The 13163-nt window shown below is 62.1% G+C and overlaps 3 pseudogenes; all 3 read left to right on the forward strand.

Annotated features, from left to right (window-relative positions):
- Positions 1–2078: 2078 nt before the first annotated feature.
- Positions 2079–2197, forward strand: LOC142868112 (uncharacterized; annotated as a pseudogene).
- A 3860-nt stretch (positions 2198–6057) lies between these two features.
- LOC142868113 (uncharacterized) lies at positions 6058–6176 on the forward strand (annotated as a pseudogene).
- Positions 6177–10044: 3868 nt separating this feature from the next.
- On the forward strand, positions 10045–10163 carry LOC142868114 (uncharacterized; annotated as a pseudogene).
- The last annotated feature ends 3000 nt before the right edge of the window (positions 10164–13163 follow it).

A 13163-nucleotide genomic window follows, 5' to 3' on the forward strand; every position in this document is an offset into this window, starting at 1 on the left:
CAAGGGGATAGCCGCGGAGGTGGGGACCGCCTCCTCATGGGGACGTACACCCAGCTCTCCACGTCGGATTCCGGGGCTCTCTGTCCTGCCAGAAGGCCCAGCTGGCCTGCGGGTCCTTAGAGTGGCAAAAACATCCGAAAACTGAGATGGAGGGTCCGGTGGGTGTCTGCACTTTTGTGCTGGGCACCCCAGGGAGGCCCGGGCGCTGGCTGGACAATGCGGTCTGCTGGGCTGGGGGGGGTTTGGAGGAGCAACTGATGCCCTTTGCACTTTGGGTAGCAAGTGTCTGAGGTGTCTCTGGGCCCTGTGCCATGTGGGGGCGGGGGCGGGGGCGGGGTGGGAGGAGGAGGAGGAGGAGGAGGAGGAGGAGGAGGAGGAGGTGGGAAGGGCCGGGGCCTGCAGTCGTGTTCCCCGGGGTGGCACAGCATGTGGCTTCTTCCACAGGCTGCTTGGCCTGGGCTCCCTGCACCTGGGCCTTTGGAGGACTGGCCCTGTGCTTGCCAACACTTCCTGCAGGGACCCAGAGCTGGGAGGTTGCATCTCTCAGCCCTGGGTCGGGCAGAGCCCCAGCGGGCCATGCCCACAACCTCTCTCAGCAGGGGTCCCCCAGAAGGCTCCTTTGGGACCAGGATTCTCTTGCGGGTGACTCTTTAAGGTCTGGCCCCTGGATGGAGGGGCACCAGGAGTAGAGGAGCAGGAAGGGGAAGGGGGTGGCCATGCGAGGGGACACTTTCAGGCCAAGTCCCAGCTTCAGTCTGATCCTCCTGGGAACCCCGGGGTGGACATCACACCTCCTGGTTGCCCCGCTCTGAGACAAGGAGCCGGGCTTCGCATTCCCACAGCAGCCAGTCGTGGGCTGAGGACACCTGGGGCGTTGGGAACTCCCTGGCTTCTCCTTGGTTTAACATCTGGAGCTGCTTGTGAATTGTGCCGCCACACACACCCGAGTGCAGGTGTCTTCTGCACAGACTGGGGCCTCGCTCTTCTGAATGCCGCTAGCTCGCGACCCACCCACGGGTGAACCTGGTCAGGGTACTTTCTCTCAGGGGCAGACTCTGATCCGGGCGGGCTACCGGTGTCTCTGTTTGCTCCTTTCTTTCTTCCACTTTGGGAAAGGCTTCCTTACTGGGTGTGGAAATCTCCTATGCCTTTCCTCGCCTATTCTGTCAGCTCTAAAATTCTCTTTCGGTTGCCACCCTCACAGATGGATTAGGAAACTCTTTGCGGTGCACTCATTAGTGAAATGACCTCAATGACGCTGGAATCCAATATCTAATCGCCGATTTTTAGCGAGTCCACACGCCAGGGTGGTTGGGGTCCAGTGCAGCCCCGGCCAGGCCCAGGCCCCTTGGACTGGGCCACAGGAGGACACAGAGGAGGGTCCCGGCCCCCACGGTAGGTAGAGGTGCGGGCAGTTCTCCAAGGGCTTGGGTGTTTTCCAGAGGGAGGAGATGGAGGGGACTGATTTCTTCAGCGCCCCACAAACCACGCCACCCCACCCCACCCATGGGACACATCGAGAGAGAGAGAGAGAGAGAGAGAGAGAGAGAGAGAGAGAGAGAGAGAGAGAGAGAGAGAGAGACGCCCCATACACTGGCTCCCCTCCCCCGTGCGCTGTGCCCCAGCCCTGGCCCGGGGGAATAGGCGGCCGCAGGGCCACAGGGTGGGGGGCGCAGCTGAAAGGGGTTGTGGGGGAGGGCCGCCCCTGGCTGGGGTCAAAGGGCGAGCGCCCCGCCCCTCCCGCCCTTGCGCTTGGGGTGGGGGGCGGGGAGGTGAAGGAGGCCAGGCAAGGAGAGGAAGGGGGCTTGAAGGTCTCCACCTTGGCGGGTCCAGCCGTGGAGGCGCATCTTGTGTGAGTGTGAGTGAGTGAGTGAGTGTGAGTGTGAGTGTGTGTGTATACAGAGACAGCCCCCAACCCCGGCCCGCCCCGCCTGTCACCCCCGTCCCTCGGAGCCCGCGGGACCCGGCCGGCGAACTCAACAGGCCCGACCCGGCGCGGGGCCTGGGGCGGGGGGAGGAGGCGGCGGGGAAGCGCAGAGAGGCTCGGCTTCTTGAGCGGGGCAGGGGCGCCCTCCGCCGTCCACGGCCACACCACCCCGAACGCGCCCGATCCCGTCTGGTCTCGGAAGCTAAGCAGGCTCGGGCCTGGTTAGAACTTGGATGGGAGACCGCCCGGGAATACCGGGTGCCGTAGGCTTCTTCTTTTTTTTTTTGCCTCTGGTTCTGTCGCGTTTCTGGGAGTGCGGGGGCGGCCCGGGGTGGGGGTGACCCCCACCCTCAGCGCCCGCCGCGGTGCCTGGCGCCCCAGCCCGCACCGTGGGGCCTCCTCTTGTCCCGAGCCGCGACACCGCCGCCACGCGGCAGCATGCGTGGCTTCTGGACAGTCAGGTCTCAGACCAAAGGTCTGCTCTGTGGGAGCCGACACGCTGGAGGAAACCTTGAGAGTCTGAGAGGGGAGGGAGTTCCAGAAGAAGGCCAGGATGTCATTTTGAGGGAGTATGTGACCAGAACTCCTCCCGTTGCTTTTGGGGTTCTATGGGCTACACGTAGGAATCTTTGGTGGTGGCACCTGATGTTGGGGGATCCGGAGTCACACCCAGACCTGCCCAAAGGCCTCCTTTTACTTTTCTCTTCGGATTCATTTTTTTTTTTTTTTTTTGAGACAGAGTCTCGGTTTGTTGCCCAGGCTAGAGTGAGTGCCGTGGCGTCAGCCTAGCTCACAGCAACTTCAAACTCCTGGGCTCCAGTGATCCTTCTGCCTCAGCCTCCCGGGTAGCTGGGACTGCAGGCATGCGCCACCATGCCCCGCTAATTTTTTATATATATATATCAGTTGGCCAATTAATTCCTTTCTATTTATAGTAGAGACGGGGTCTCGCTCTTGCTCAGGCTGGTTTTGAACTCCTGACCTTGAGCAATCCGCCCGCCTCGGCCTCCCAAGAGCTAGGATTACAGGCGTGAGCCACAGCGCCCGGCCGGATTCATTATTTTTAAAAAGTGTCTCTTATCTCTATTATTGCATTTTCTTTTCTCTCTCTTTTCAAGCAGATGATGGGAGTCCAAGTATTAAGGTGACATGTGTTGCCCGTGCCCCCCTCCCCCCCCCCCCCGTGTTCTTATTCATTTACCTCTCATGTTGTTCCAGCATATTGTGGGGGCACCAATGTTAAGGTCGGGTGCGTTGCCCTCTCCCAGCCTCCCCCCTCGGGTCAGAGCTTCAAGTGCGCCCATCCCCCAGTCGGTGCGTACCCACCCCATTCCTAATGGATGTGTATGCCCATCCCCTCCCCCCACCCGCCCGACACCCACCCGAAGAAGGTGATTCCTCTGTGTCCACTTAGGTGTCCATCGGTTCGTACCCATTTGCTGGTGAGCGCGAGCACGTGGTGCTCGTGTGTCCATTCTTGGGATACTTGGCTTACTGGAACGGGTTCCAGCTCTGGCCAGGAGAACCACGAGAGGTGCCCCCTCACCGCTGCTCCTCATAGCCGAATAGCACTCCGTGGTGTCCACGCGCCACATTTTATTTACCCACTCGTGGGTCGATGGGCACTCGGGTGGCTTCCAGGTCTTTGCGATTGTGACTTGTGCCCTGACACGAACCCTAACCCTTACCCAGCCCGTCTCCTCCACGGCCCCTGCCTGACTGACTCCTTCCCGCCCGGCCTATCACCTGTCACCGTCCTCTGCCCCTGCCTGACACGCTCCTCCCCGCCCGGGCCGTCACCGTCCTCGGCCCCTGCCTGACGGGGCTCCTCCGTCGCCTGGGCCTTCCAAGGGCTTGGTGTGGACGCTGGTTCCAGGACGCCCTCCCAGGAACCCGGTAGCAGGGCGGCCGCAGCGTCTCGCGCAACCCAACCGTCCGCCGGCTGGCCGCCATCGCTAAGTGGCCTGCGGGGGACGTGCTCCCGCTGTGCCGTGGGGGCCCAGCCTGGTGTCTTCTCTGAGGCCCCGCGGCTGCCGCTCCCCGCAAGGGGATAGCCGCGGAGGTGGGGACCGCCTCCTCATGGGGACGTACACCCAGCTCTCCACGTCGGATTCCGGGGCTCTCTGTCCTGCCAGAAGGCCCAGCTGGCCTGCGGGTCCTTAGAGTGGCAAAAACATCCGAAAACTGAGATGGAGGGTCCGGTGGGTGTCTGCACTTTTGTGCTGGGCACCCCAGGGAGGCCCGGGCGCTGGCTGGACAATGCGGTCTGCTGGGCTGGGGGGGGTTTGGAGGAGCAACTGATGCCCTTTGCACTTTGGGTAGCAAGTGTCTGAGGTGTCTCTGGGCCCTGTGCCATGTGGGGGCGGGGGCGGGGGCGGGGTGGGAGGAGGAGGAGGAGGAGGAGGAGGAGGAGGAGGAGGAGGAGGTGGGAAGGGCCGGGGCCTGCAGTCGTGTTCCCCGGGGTGGCACAGCATGTGGCTTCTTCCACAGGCTGCTTGGCCTGGGCTCCCTGCACCTGGGCCTTTGGAGGACTGGCCCTGTGCTTGCCAACACTTCCTGCAGGGACCCAGAGCTGGGAGGTTGCATCTCTCAGCCCTGGGTCGGGCAGAGCCCCAGCGGGCCATGCCCACAACCTCTCTCAGCAGGGGTCCCCCAGAAGGCTCCTTTGGGACCAGGATTCTCTTGCGGGTGACTCTTTAAGGTCTGGCCCCTGGATGGAGGGGCACCAGGAGTAGAGGAGCAGGAAGGGGAAGGGGGTGGCCATGCGAGGGGACACTTTCAGGCCAAGTCCCAGCTTCAGTCTGATCCTCCTGGGAACCCCGGGGTGGACATCACACCTCCTGGTTGCCCCGCTCTGAGACAAGGAGCCGGGCTTCGCATTCCCACAGCAGCCAGTCGTGGGCTGAGGACACCTGGGGCGTTGGGAACTCCCTGGCTTCTCCTTGGTTTAACATCTGGAGCTGCTTGTGAATTGTGCCGCCACACACACCCGAGTGCAGGTGTCTTCTGCACAGACTGGGGCCTCGCTCTTCTGAATGCCGCTAGCTCGCGACCCACCCACGGGTGAACCTGGTCAGGGTACTTTCTCTCAGGGGCAGACTCTGATCCGGGCGGGCTACCGGTGTCTCTGTTTGCTCCTTTCTTTCTTCCACTTTGGGAAAGGCTTCCTTACTGGGTGTGGAAATCTCCTATGCCTTTCCTCGCCTATTCTGTCAGCTCTAAAATTCTCTTTCGGTTGCCACCCTCACAGATGGATTAGGAAACTCTTTGCGGTGCACTCATTAGTGAAATGACCTCAATGACGCTGGAATCCAATATCTAATCGCCGATTTTTAGCGAGTCCACACGCCAGGGTGGTTGGGGTCCAGTGCAGCCCCGGCCAGGCCCAGGCCCCTTGGACTGGGCCACAGGAGGACACAGAGGAGGGTCCCGGCCCCCACGGTAGGTAGAGGTGCGGGCAGTTCTCCAAGGGCTTGGGTGTTTTCCAGAGGGAGGAGATGGAGGGGACTGATTTCTTCAGCGCCCCACAAACCACGCCACCCCACCCCACCCATGGGACACATCGAGAGAGAGAGAGAGAGAGAGAGAGAGAGAGAGAGAGAGAGAGAGAGAGAGAGAGAGAGAGAGAGAGAGACGCCCCATACACTGGCTCCCCTCCCCCGTGCGCTGTGCCCCAGCCCTGGCCCGGGGGAATAGGCGGCCGCAGGGCCACAGGGTGGGGGGCGCAGCTGAAAGGGGTTGTGGGGGAGGGCCGCCCCTGGCTGGGGTCAAAGGGCGAGCGCCCCGCCCCTCCCGCCCTTGCGCTTGGGGTGGGGGGCGGGGAGGTGAAGGAGGCCAGGCAAGGAGAGGAAGGGGGCTTGAAGGTCTCCACCTTGGCGGGTCCAGCCGTGGAGGCGCATCTTGTGTGAGTGTGAGTGAGTGAGTGAGTGTGAGTGTGAGTGTGTGTGTATACAGAGACAGCCCCCAACCCCAGCCCGCCCCGCCTGTCACCCCCGTCCCTCGGAGCCCGCGGGACCCGGCCGGGGAACTCAACAGGCCCGACCCGGCGCGGGGCCTGGGGCGGGGGGAGGAGGCGGCGGGGAAGCGCAGAGAGGCTCGGCTTCTTGAGCGGGGCAGGGGCGCCCTCCGCCGTCCACGGCCACACCACCCCGAACGCGCCCGATCCCGTCTGGTCTCGGAAGCTAAGCAGGCTCGGGCCTGGTTAGAACTTGGATGGGAGACCGCCCGGGAATACCGGGTGCCGTAGGCTTCTTCTTTTTTTTTTTGCCTCTGGTTCTGTCGCGTTTCTGGGAGTGCGGGGGCGGCCCGGGGTGGGGGTGACCCCCACCCTCAGCGCCCGCCGCGGTGCCTGGCGCCCCAGCCCGCACCGTGGGGCCTCCTCTTGTCCCGAGCCGCGACACCGCCGCCACGCGGCAGCATGCGTGGCTTCTGGACAGTCAGGTCTCAGACCAAAGGTCTGCTCTGTGGGAGCCGACACGCTGGAGGAAACCTTGAGAGTCTGAGAGGGGAGGGAGTTCCAGAAGAAGGCCAGGATGTCATTTTGAGGGAGTATGTGACCAGAACTCCTCCCGTTGCTTTTGGGGTTCTATGGGCTACACGTAGGAATCTTTGGTGGTGGCACCTGATGTTGGGGGATCCGGAGTCACACCCAGACCTGCTCCACAGGCCTCCTTTTACTTTTCTCTTCGGATTCATTTTTTTTTTTTTTTTTGAGACAGAGTCTCGGTTTGTTGCCCAGGCTAGAGTGAGTGCCGTGGCGTCAGCCTAGCTCACAGCAACTTCAAACTCCTGGGCTCCAGTGATCCTTCTGCCTCAGCCTCCCGGGTAGCTGGGACTGCAGGCATGCGCCACCATGCCCCGCTAATTTTTTATATATATATATCAGTTGGCCAATTAATTCCTTTCTATTTATAGTAGAGACGGGGTCTCGCTCTTGCTCAGGCTGGTTTTGAACTCCTGACCTTGAGCAATCCGCCCGCCTCGGCCTCCCAAGAGCTAGGATTACAGGCGTGAGCCACAGCGCCCGGCCGGATTCATTATTTTTAAAAAGTGTCTCTTATCTCTATTATTGCATTTTCTTTTCTCTCTCTTTTCAAGCAGATGATGGGAGTCCAAGTATTAAGGTGACATGTGTTGCCCGTGCCCCCCTCCCCCCCCCCCCGTGTTCTTATTCATTTACCTCTCATGTTGTTCCAGCATATTGTGGGGGCACCAATGTTAAGGTCGGGTGCGTTGCCCTCTCCCAGCCTCCCCCCTCGGGTCAGAGCTTCAAGTGCGCCCATCCCCCAGTCGGTGCGTACCCACCCCATTCCTAATGGATGTGTATGCCCATCCCCTCCCCCCACCCGCCCGACACCCACCCGAAGAAGGTGATTCCTCTGTGTCCACTTAGGTGTCCATCGGTTCGTACCCATTTGCTGGTGAGCGCGAGCACGTGGTGCTCGTGTGTCCATTCTTGGGATACTTGGCTTACTGGAACGGGTTCCAGCTCTGGCCAGGAGAACCACGAGAGGTGCCCCCTCACCGCTGCTCCTCATAGCCGAATAGCACTCCGTGGTGTCCACGCGCCACATTTTATTTACCCACTCGTGGGTCGATGGGCACTCGGGTGGCTTCCAGGTCTTTGCGATTGTGACTTGTGCCCTGACACGAACCCTAACCCTTACCCAGCCCGTCTCCTCCACGGCCCCTGCCTGACTGACTCCTTCCCGCCCGGCCTATCACCTGTCACCGTCCTCTGCCCCTGCCTGACACGCTCCTCCCCGCCCGGGCCGTCACCGTCCTCGGCCCCTGCCTGACGGGGCTCCTCCGTCGCCTGGGCCTTCCAAGGGCTTGGTTGGACGCTGGTTCCAGGACGCCCTCCCAGGAACCCGGTAGCAGGGCGGCCGCAGCGTCTCGCGCAACCCAACCGTCCGCCGGCTGGCCGCCATCGCTAAGTGGCCTGCGGGGGACGTGCTCCCGCTGTGCCGTGGGGGCCCAGCCTGGTGTCTTCTCTGAGGCCCCGCGGCTGCCGCTCCCCGCAAGGGGATAGCCGCGGAGGTGGGGACCGCCTCCTCCTGGGGACGTACACCCAGCTCTCCACGTCGGATTCCGGGGCTCTCTGTCCTGCCAGAAGGCCCAGCTGGCCTGCGGGTCCTTAGAGTGGCAAAAACATCCGAAAACTGAGATGGAGGGTCCGGTGGGTGTCTGCACTTTTGTGCTGGGCACCCCAGGGAGGCCCGGGGGCTGGCTGGACAATGCGGTCTGCTGGGCTGGGGGGGGTTTGGAGGAGCAACTGATGCCCTTTGCACTTTGGGTAGCAAGTGTCTGAGGTGTCTCTGGGCCCTGTGCCATGTGGGGGCGGGGGCGGGGGCGGGGTGGGAGGAGGAGGAGGAGGAGGAGGAGGAGGAGGAGGAGGAGGAGGAGGAGGTGGGAAGGGCCGGGGCCTGCAGTCGTGTTCCCCGGGGTGGCACAGCATGTGGCTTCTTCCACAGGCTGCTTGGCCTGGGCTCCCTGCACCTGGGCCTTTGGAGGACTGGCCCTGTGCTTGCCAACACTTCCTGCAGGGACCCAGAGCTGGGAGGTTGCATCTCTCAGCCCTGGGTCGGGCAGAGCCCCAGCGGGCCATGCCCACAACCTCTCTCAGCAGGGGTCCCCCAGAAGGCTCCTTTGGGACCAGGATTCTCTTGCGGGCGACTCTTTAAGGTCTGGCCCCTGGATGGAGGGGCACCAGGAGTAGAGGAGCAGGAAGGGGAAGGGGGTGGCCATGCGAGGGGACACTTTCAGGCCAAGTCCCAGCTTCAGTCTGATCCTCCTGGGAACCCCGGGGTGGACATCACACCTCCTGGTTGCCCCGCTCTGAGACAAGGAGCCGGGCTTCGCATTCCCACAGCAGCCAGTCGTGGGCTGAGGACACCTGGGGCGTTGGGAACTCCCTGGCTTCTCCTTGGTTTAACATCTGGAGCTGCTTGTGAATTGTGCCGCCACACACACCCGAGTGCAGGTGTCTTCTGCACAGACTGGGGCCTCGCTCTTCTGAATGCCGCTAGCTCGCGACCCACCCACGGGTGAACCTGGTCAGGGTACTTTCTCTCAGGGGCAGACTCTGATCCGGGCGGGCTACCGGTGTCTCTGTTTGCTCCTTTCTTTCTTCCACTTTGGGAAAGGCTTCCTTACTGGGTGTGGAAATCTCCTATGCCTTTCCTCGCCTATTCTGTCAGCTCTAAAATTCTCTTTCGGTTGCCACCCTCACAGATGGATTAGGAAACTCTTTGCGGTGCACTCATTAGTGAAATGACCTCAATGACGCTGGAATCCAATATCTAATCGCCGATTTTTAGCGAGTCCACACGCCAGGGTGGTTGGGGTCCAGTGCAGCCCCGGCCAGGCCCAGGCCCCTTGGACTGGGCCACAGGAGGACACAGAGGAGGGTCCCGGCCCCCACGGTAGGTAGAGGTGCGGGCAGTTCTCCAAGGGCTTGGGTGTTTTCCAGAGGGAGGAGATGGAGGGGACTGATTTCTTCAGCGCCCCACAAACCACGCCACCCCACCCCACCCATGGGACACATCGAGAGAGAGAGAGAGAGAGAGAGAGAGAGAGAGAGAGAGAGAGAGAGAGAGAGAGAGAGAGAGAGAGAGAGAGACGCCCCATACACTGGCTCCCCTCCCCCGTGCGCTGTGCCCCAGCCCTGGCCCGGGGGAATAGGCGGCCGCAGGGCCACAGGGTGGGGGGCACAGCTGAAAGGGGTTGTGGGGGAGGGCCGCCCCTGGCTGGGGTCAAAGGGCGAGCACACCGCCCCTCCCGCCCGTGCGCTTGGGGTGGGGGGCGGGGAGGTGAAGGAGGCCAGGCAAGGAGAGGAAGGGGGCTTGAAGGTCTCCACCTTGGCAGGTCCAGCCGTGGAGGCGCATCTTGTGTGAGTGTGAGTGAGTGAGTGAGTGTGAGTGTGAGTGTGTGTGTATACAGAGACAGCCCCCAACCCCGGCCCGCCCCGCCTGTCACCCCCGTCCCTCGGAGCCCGCGGGACCCGGCCGGCGAACTCAACAGGCCCGACCCGGCGCGGGGCCTGGGGCGGGGGGAGGAGGCGGCGGGGAAGCGCAGAGAGGCTCGGCTTCTTGAGCGGGGCAGGGGCGCCCTCCGCCGTCCACGGCCACACCACCCCGAACGCGCCCGATCCCGTCTGGTCTCGGAAGCTAAGCAGGCTCGGGCCTGGTTAGAACTTGGATGGGAGACCGCCCGGGAATACCGGGTGCCGTAGGCTTCTTCTTTTTTTTTTTGCCTCTGGTTCTGTCGCGTTTCTGGGAGTGCGGGGGCGGCCCGGGGTGGGGGTGACCCCCACCCTCAGCGCCCGCCGCGGTGCCTGGCGCCCCAGCCCGCACCGTGGGGCCTCCTCTTGTCCCGAGCCGCGACACCGCCGCCACGCGGCAGCATGCGTGGCTTCTGGACAGTCAGGTCTCAGACCAAAGGTCTGCTCTGTGGGAGCCGACACGCTGGAGGAAACCTTGAGAGTCTGAGAGGGGAGGGAGTTCCAGAAGAAGGCCAGGATGTCATTTTGAGGGAGTATGTGACCAGAACTCCTCCCGTTGCTTTGGGGGTTCTATGGGCTACACGTAGGAATCTTTGGTGGTGGCACCTGATGTTGGGGGATCCGGAGTCACACCCAGACCTGCTCCACAGGCCTCCTTTTACTTTTCTCTTCGGATTCATTTTTTTTTTTTTTTTTGAGACAGAGTCTCGGTTTGTTGCCCAGGCTAGAGTGAGTGCCGTGGCGTCAGCCTAGCTCACAGCAACTTCAAACTCCTGGGCTCCAGTGATCCTTCTGCCTCAGCCTCCCGGGTAGCTGGGACTGCAGGCATGCGCCACCATGCCCCGCTAATTTTTTATATATATATATCAGTTGGCCAATTAATTCCTTTCTATTTATAGTAGAGACGGGGTCTCGCTCTTGCTCAGGCTGGTTTTGAACTCCTGACCTTGAGCAATCCGCCCGCCTCGGCCTCCCAAGAGCTAGGATTACAGGCGTGAGCCACAGCGCCCGGCCGGATTCATTATTTTTAAAAAGTGTCTCTTATCTCTATTATTGCATTTTCTTTTCTCTCTTTTTTCAAGCAGATGATGGGAGTCCAAGTATTAAGGTGACATGTGTTGCCCGTGCCCCCCTCCCCCCCCCCCGTGTTCTTATTCATTTACCTCTCATGTTGTTCCAGCATATTGTGGGGGCACCAATGTTAAGGTCGGGTGCGTTGCCCTCTCCCAGCCTCCCCCCTCGGGTCAGAGCTTCAAGTGCGCTCATCCCCCAGTCGGTGCGTACCCACCCCATTCCTAATGGATGTGTATGCCCATCCCCTCCCCCCACCCGCCCGACACCCACCCGAAGAAGGTGATTCCTCTGTGTCCACTTAGGTGTCCATCGGTTCGTACCCATTTGCTGGTGAGCGCGAGCACGTGGTGCTCGTGTGTCCATTCTTGGGATACTTGGCTTACTGGAACGGGTTCCAGCTCTGGCCAGGAGAACCACGAGAGGTGCCCCCTCACCGCTGCTCCTCATAGCCGAATAGCACTCCGTGGTGTCCACGCGCCACATTTTATTTACCCACTCGTGGGTCGATGGGCACTCGGGTGGCTTCCAGGTCTTTGCGATTGTGACTTGTGCCCTGACACGAACCCTAACCCTTACCCAGCCCGTCTCCTCCACGGCCCCTGCCTGACTGACTCCTTCCCGCCCGGCCTATCACCTGTCACCGTCCTCTGCCCCTGCCTGACACGCTCCTCCCCGCCCGGGCCGTCACCGTCCTCGGCCCCTGCCTGACGGGGCTCCTCCGTCGCCTGGGCCTTCCAAGGGCTTGGTGTGGACGCTGGTTCCAGGACGCCCTCCCAGGAACCCGGTAGCAGGGCGGCCGCAGCGTCTCGCGCAACCCAACCGTCCGCCGGCTGGCCGCCATCGCTAAGTGGCCTGCGGGGGACGTGCTCCCGCTGTGCCGTGGGGGCCCAGCCTGGTGTCTTCTCTGAGGCCCCGCGGCTGCCGCTCCCCGCAAGGGGATAGCCGCGGAGGTGGGGACCGCCTCCTGATGGGGACGTACACGCAGCTCTCCACGTCGGATTCCGGGGCTCTCTGTCCTGCCAGAAGGCCCAGCTGGCCTGCGGGTCCTTAGAGTGGCAAAAACATCCGAAAACTGAGATTGAGGGTCCGGTGGGTGTCTGCGCTTTTGTGCTGGGCACCCCAAGGAGGCCCGGGTCTGGCTGGACAACGCGGTCTGCTGGGCGGGGGGGGGGGTTAGAGGAGCAACTGATGCCCTTCGCACTTTGGGTAGCAAGAGTCTGAGGTGTCTCTGAGCCCTGTGCCATGTCGGGGGGTGGGGCGGGGGGGGGGAAGAGGAGGAGGAGGAGGAGGTGGGAAGGGCCGGGGCCTGCAGTCCTGTTCCCGGGGTGGCACGGCAAGTGGCTTCTTCCACAGGCTGCTTGGCCTGGGCTCCCTGCACCTGGGCCTTTGGAGGACTGGCCCCGTGCTTGCCAACACTTCCTGCAGGGACCCAGAGCTGGGAGGTTGCACCTCTCAGCCCTGGGTCGGGCAGAGCCCCAGCGGGCCATGCCCACAGCCTCTCTCAGCACCGGTCCCCCAGAAGGCTCCTTTGGGACCAGGATTCTCTTGCGGTGACTCTTTAAGGTCTGGCCCCTGGATGGAGGGGCACCAGGAGTAGAGGAGCAGGAAGGGGAAGGGGGTGGCCATGCGAGGGGACACTTTGAGGCCAAGTCCCAGCTTCAGCCTGATCCTCCTGGGAACCCCGCTCTGAGACAAGGAGCCGGGCTTCGCATTCCCACAGCACCCAGTCCTGGGCTGAGGACACCTGGGGCGTTGGGAACTCCCTGGCTTCTCCTTGGCTTAACATCTGGAGCTGCTTGTGAATCGCGCCGCCACACACCCCCGAGTGCAGGTGTCTTCCGCACAGACTGCGGGCCTCGCTCTTCTGAATGCCGCTAGCTCGCCACCCACCCACGGGTGAACCTGGTCAGGGTGCTTTCTCTAAGGGGCAGACTCTTTTCCGGGCGGGCTACCGGTGTCTCTGTTTGCTCCTTTCTTTCTTCCATTTCGGGAAAGTCTTCCTTGCTGGGTGTGGAAATCTCCTATGCCTTCCCTCGCCTATTCTGTCAGCTTTCAAATTCTCTTTCAGTTGCCACCCTCACAGATGGATTAGGAAACTCTTTCCGGTGCACTCATTAGTGAAATGACCTCAAGGAAGCTGGAATCCAATATCTAATGGCC

The sequence above is a fragment of the Microcebus murinus genome, unplaced genomic scaffold (assembly GCF_040939455.1).
Source record: "Microcebus murinus isolate Inina unplaced genomic scaffold, M.murinus_Inina_mat1.0 scaf026_hap2_Mmur4.0, whole genome shotgun sequence".
Lineage (NCBI taxonomy): Eukaryota > Metazoa > Chordata > Mammalia > Primates > Cheirogaleidae > Microcebus > Microcebus murinus.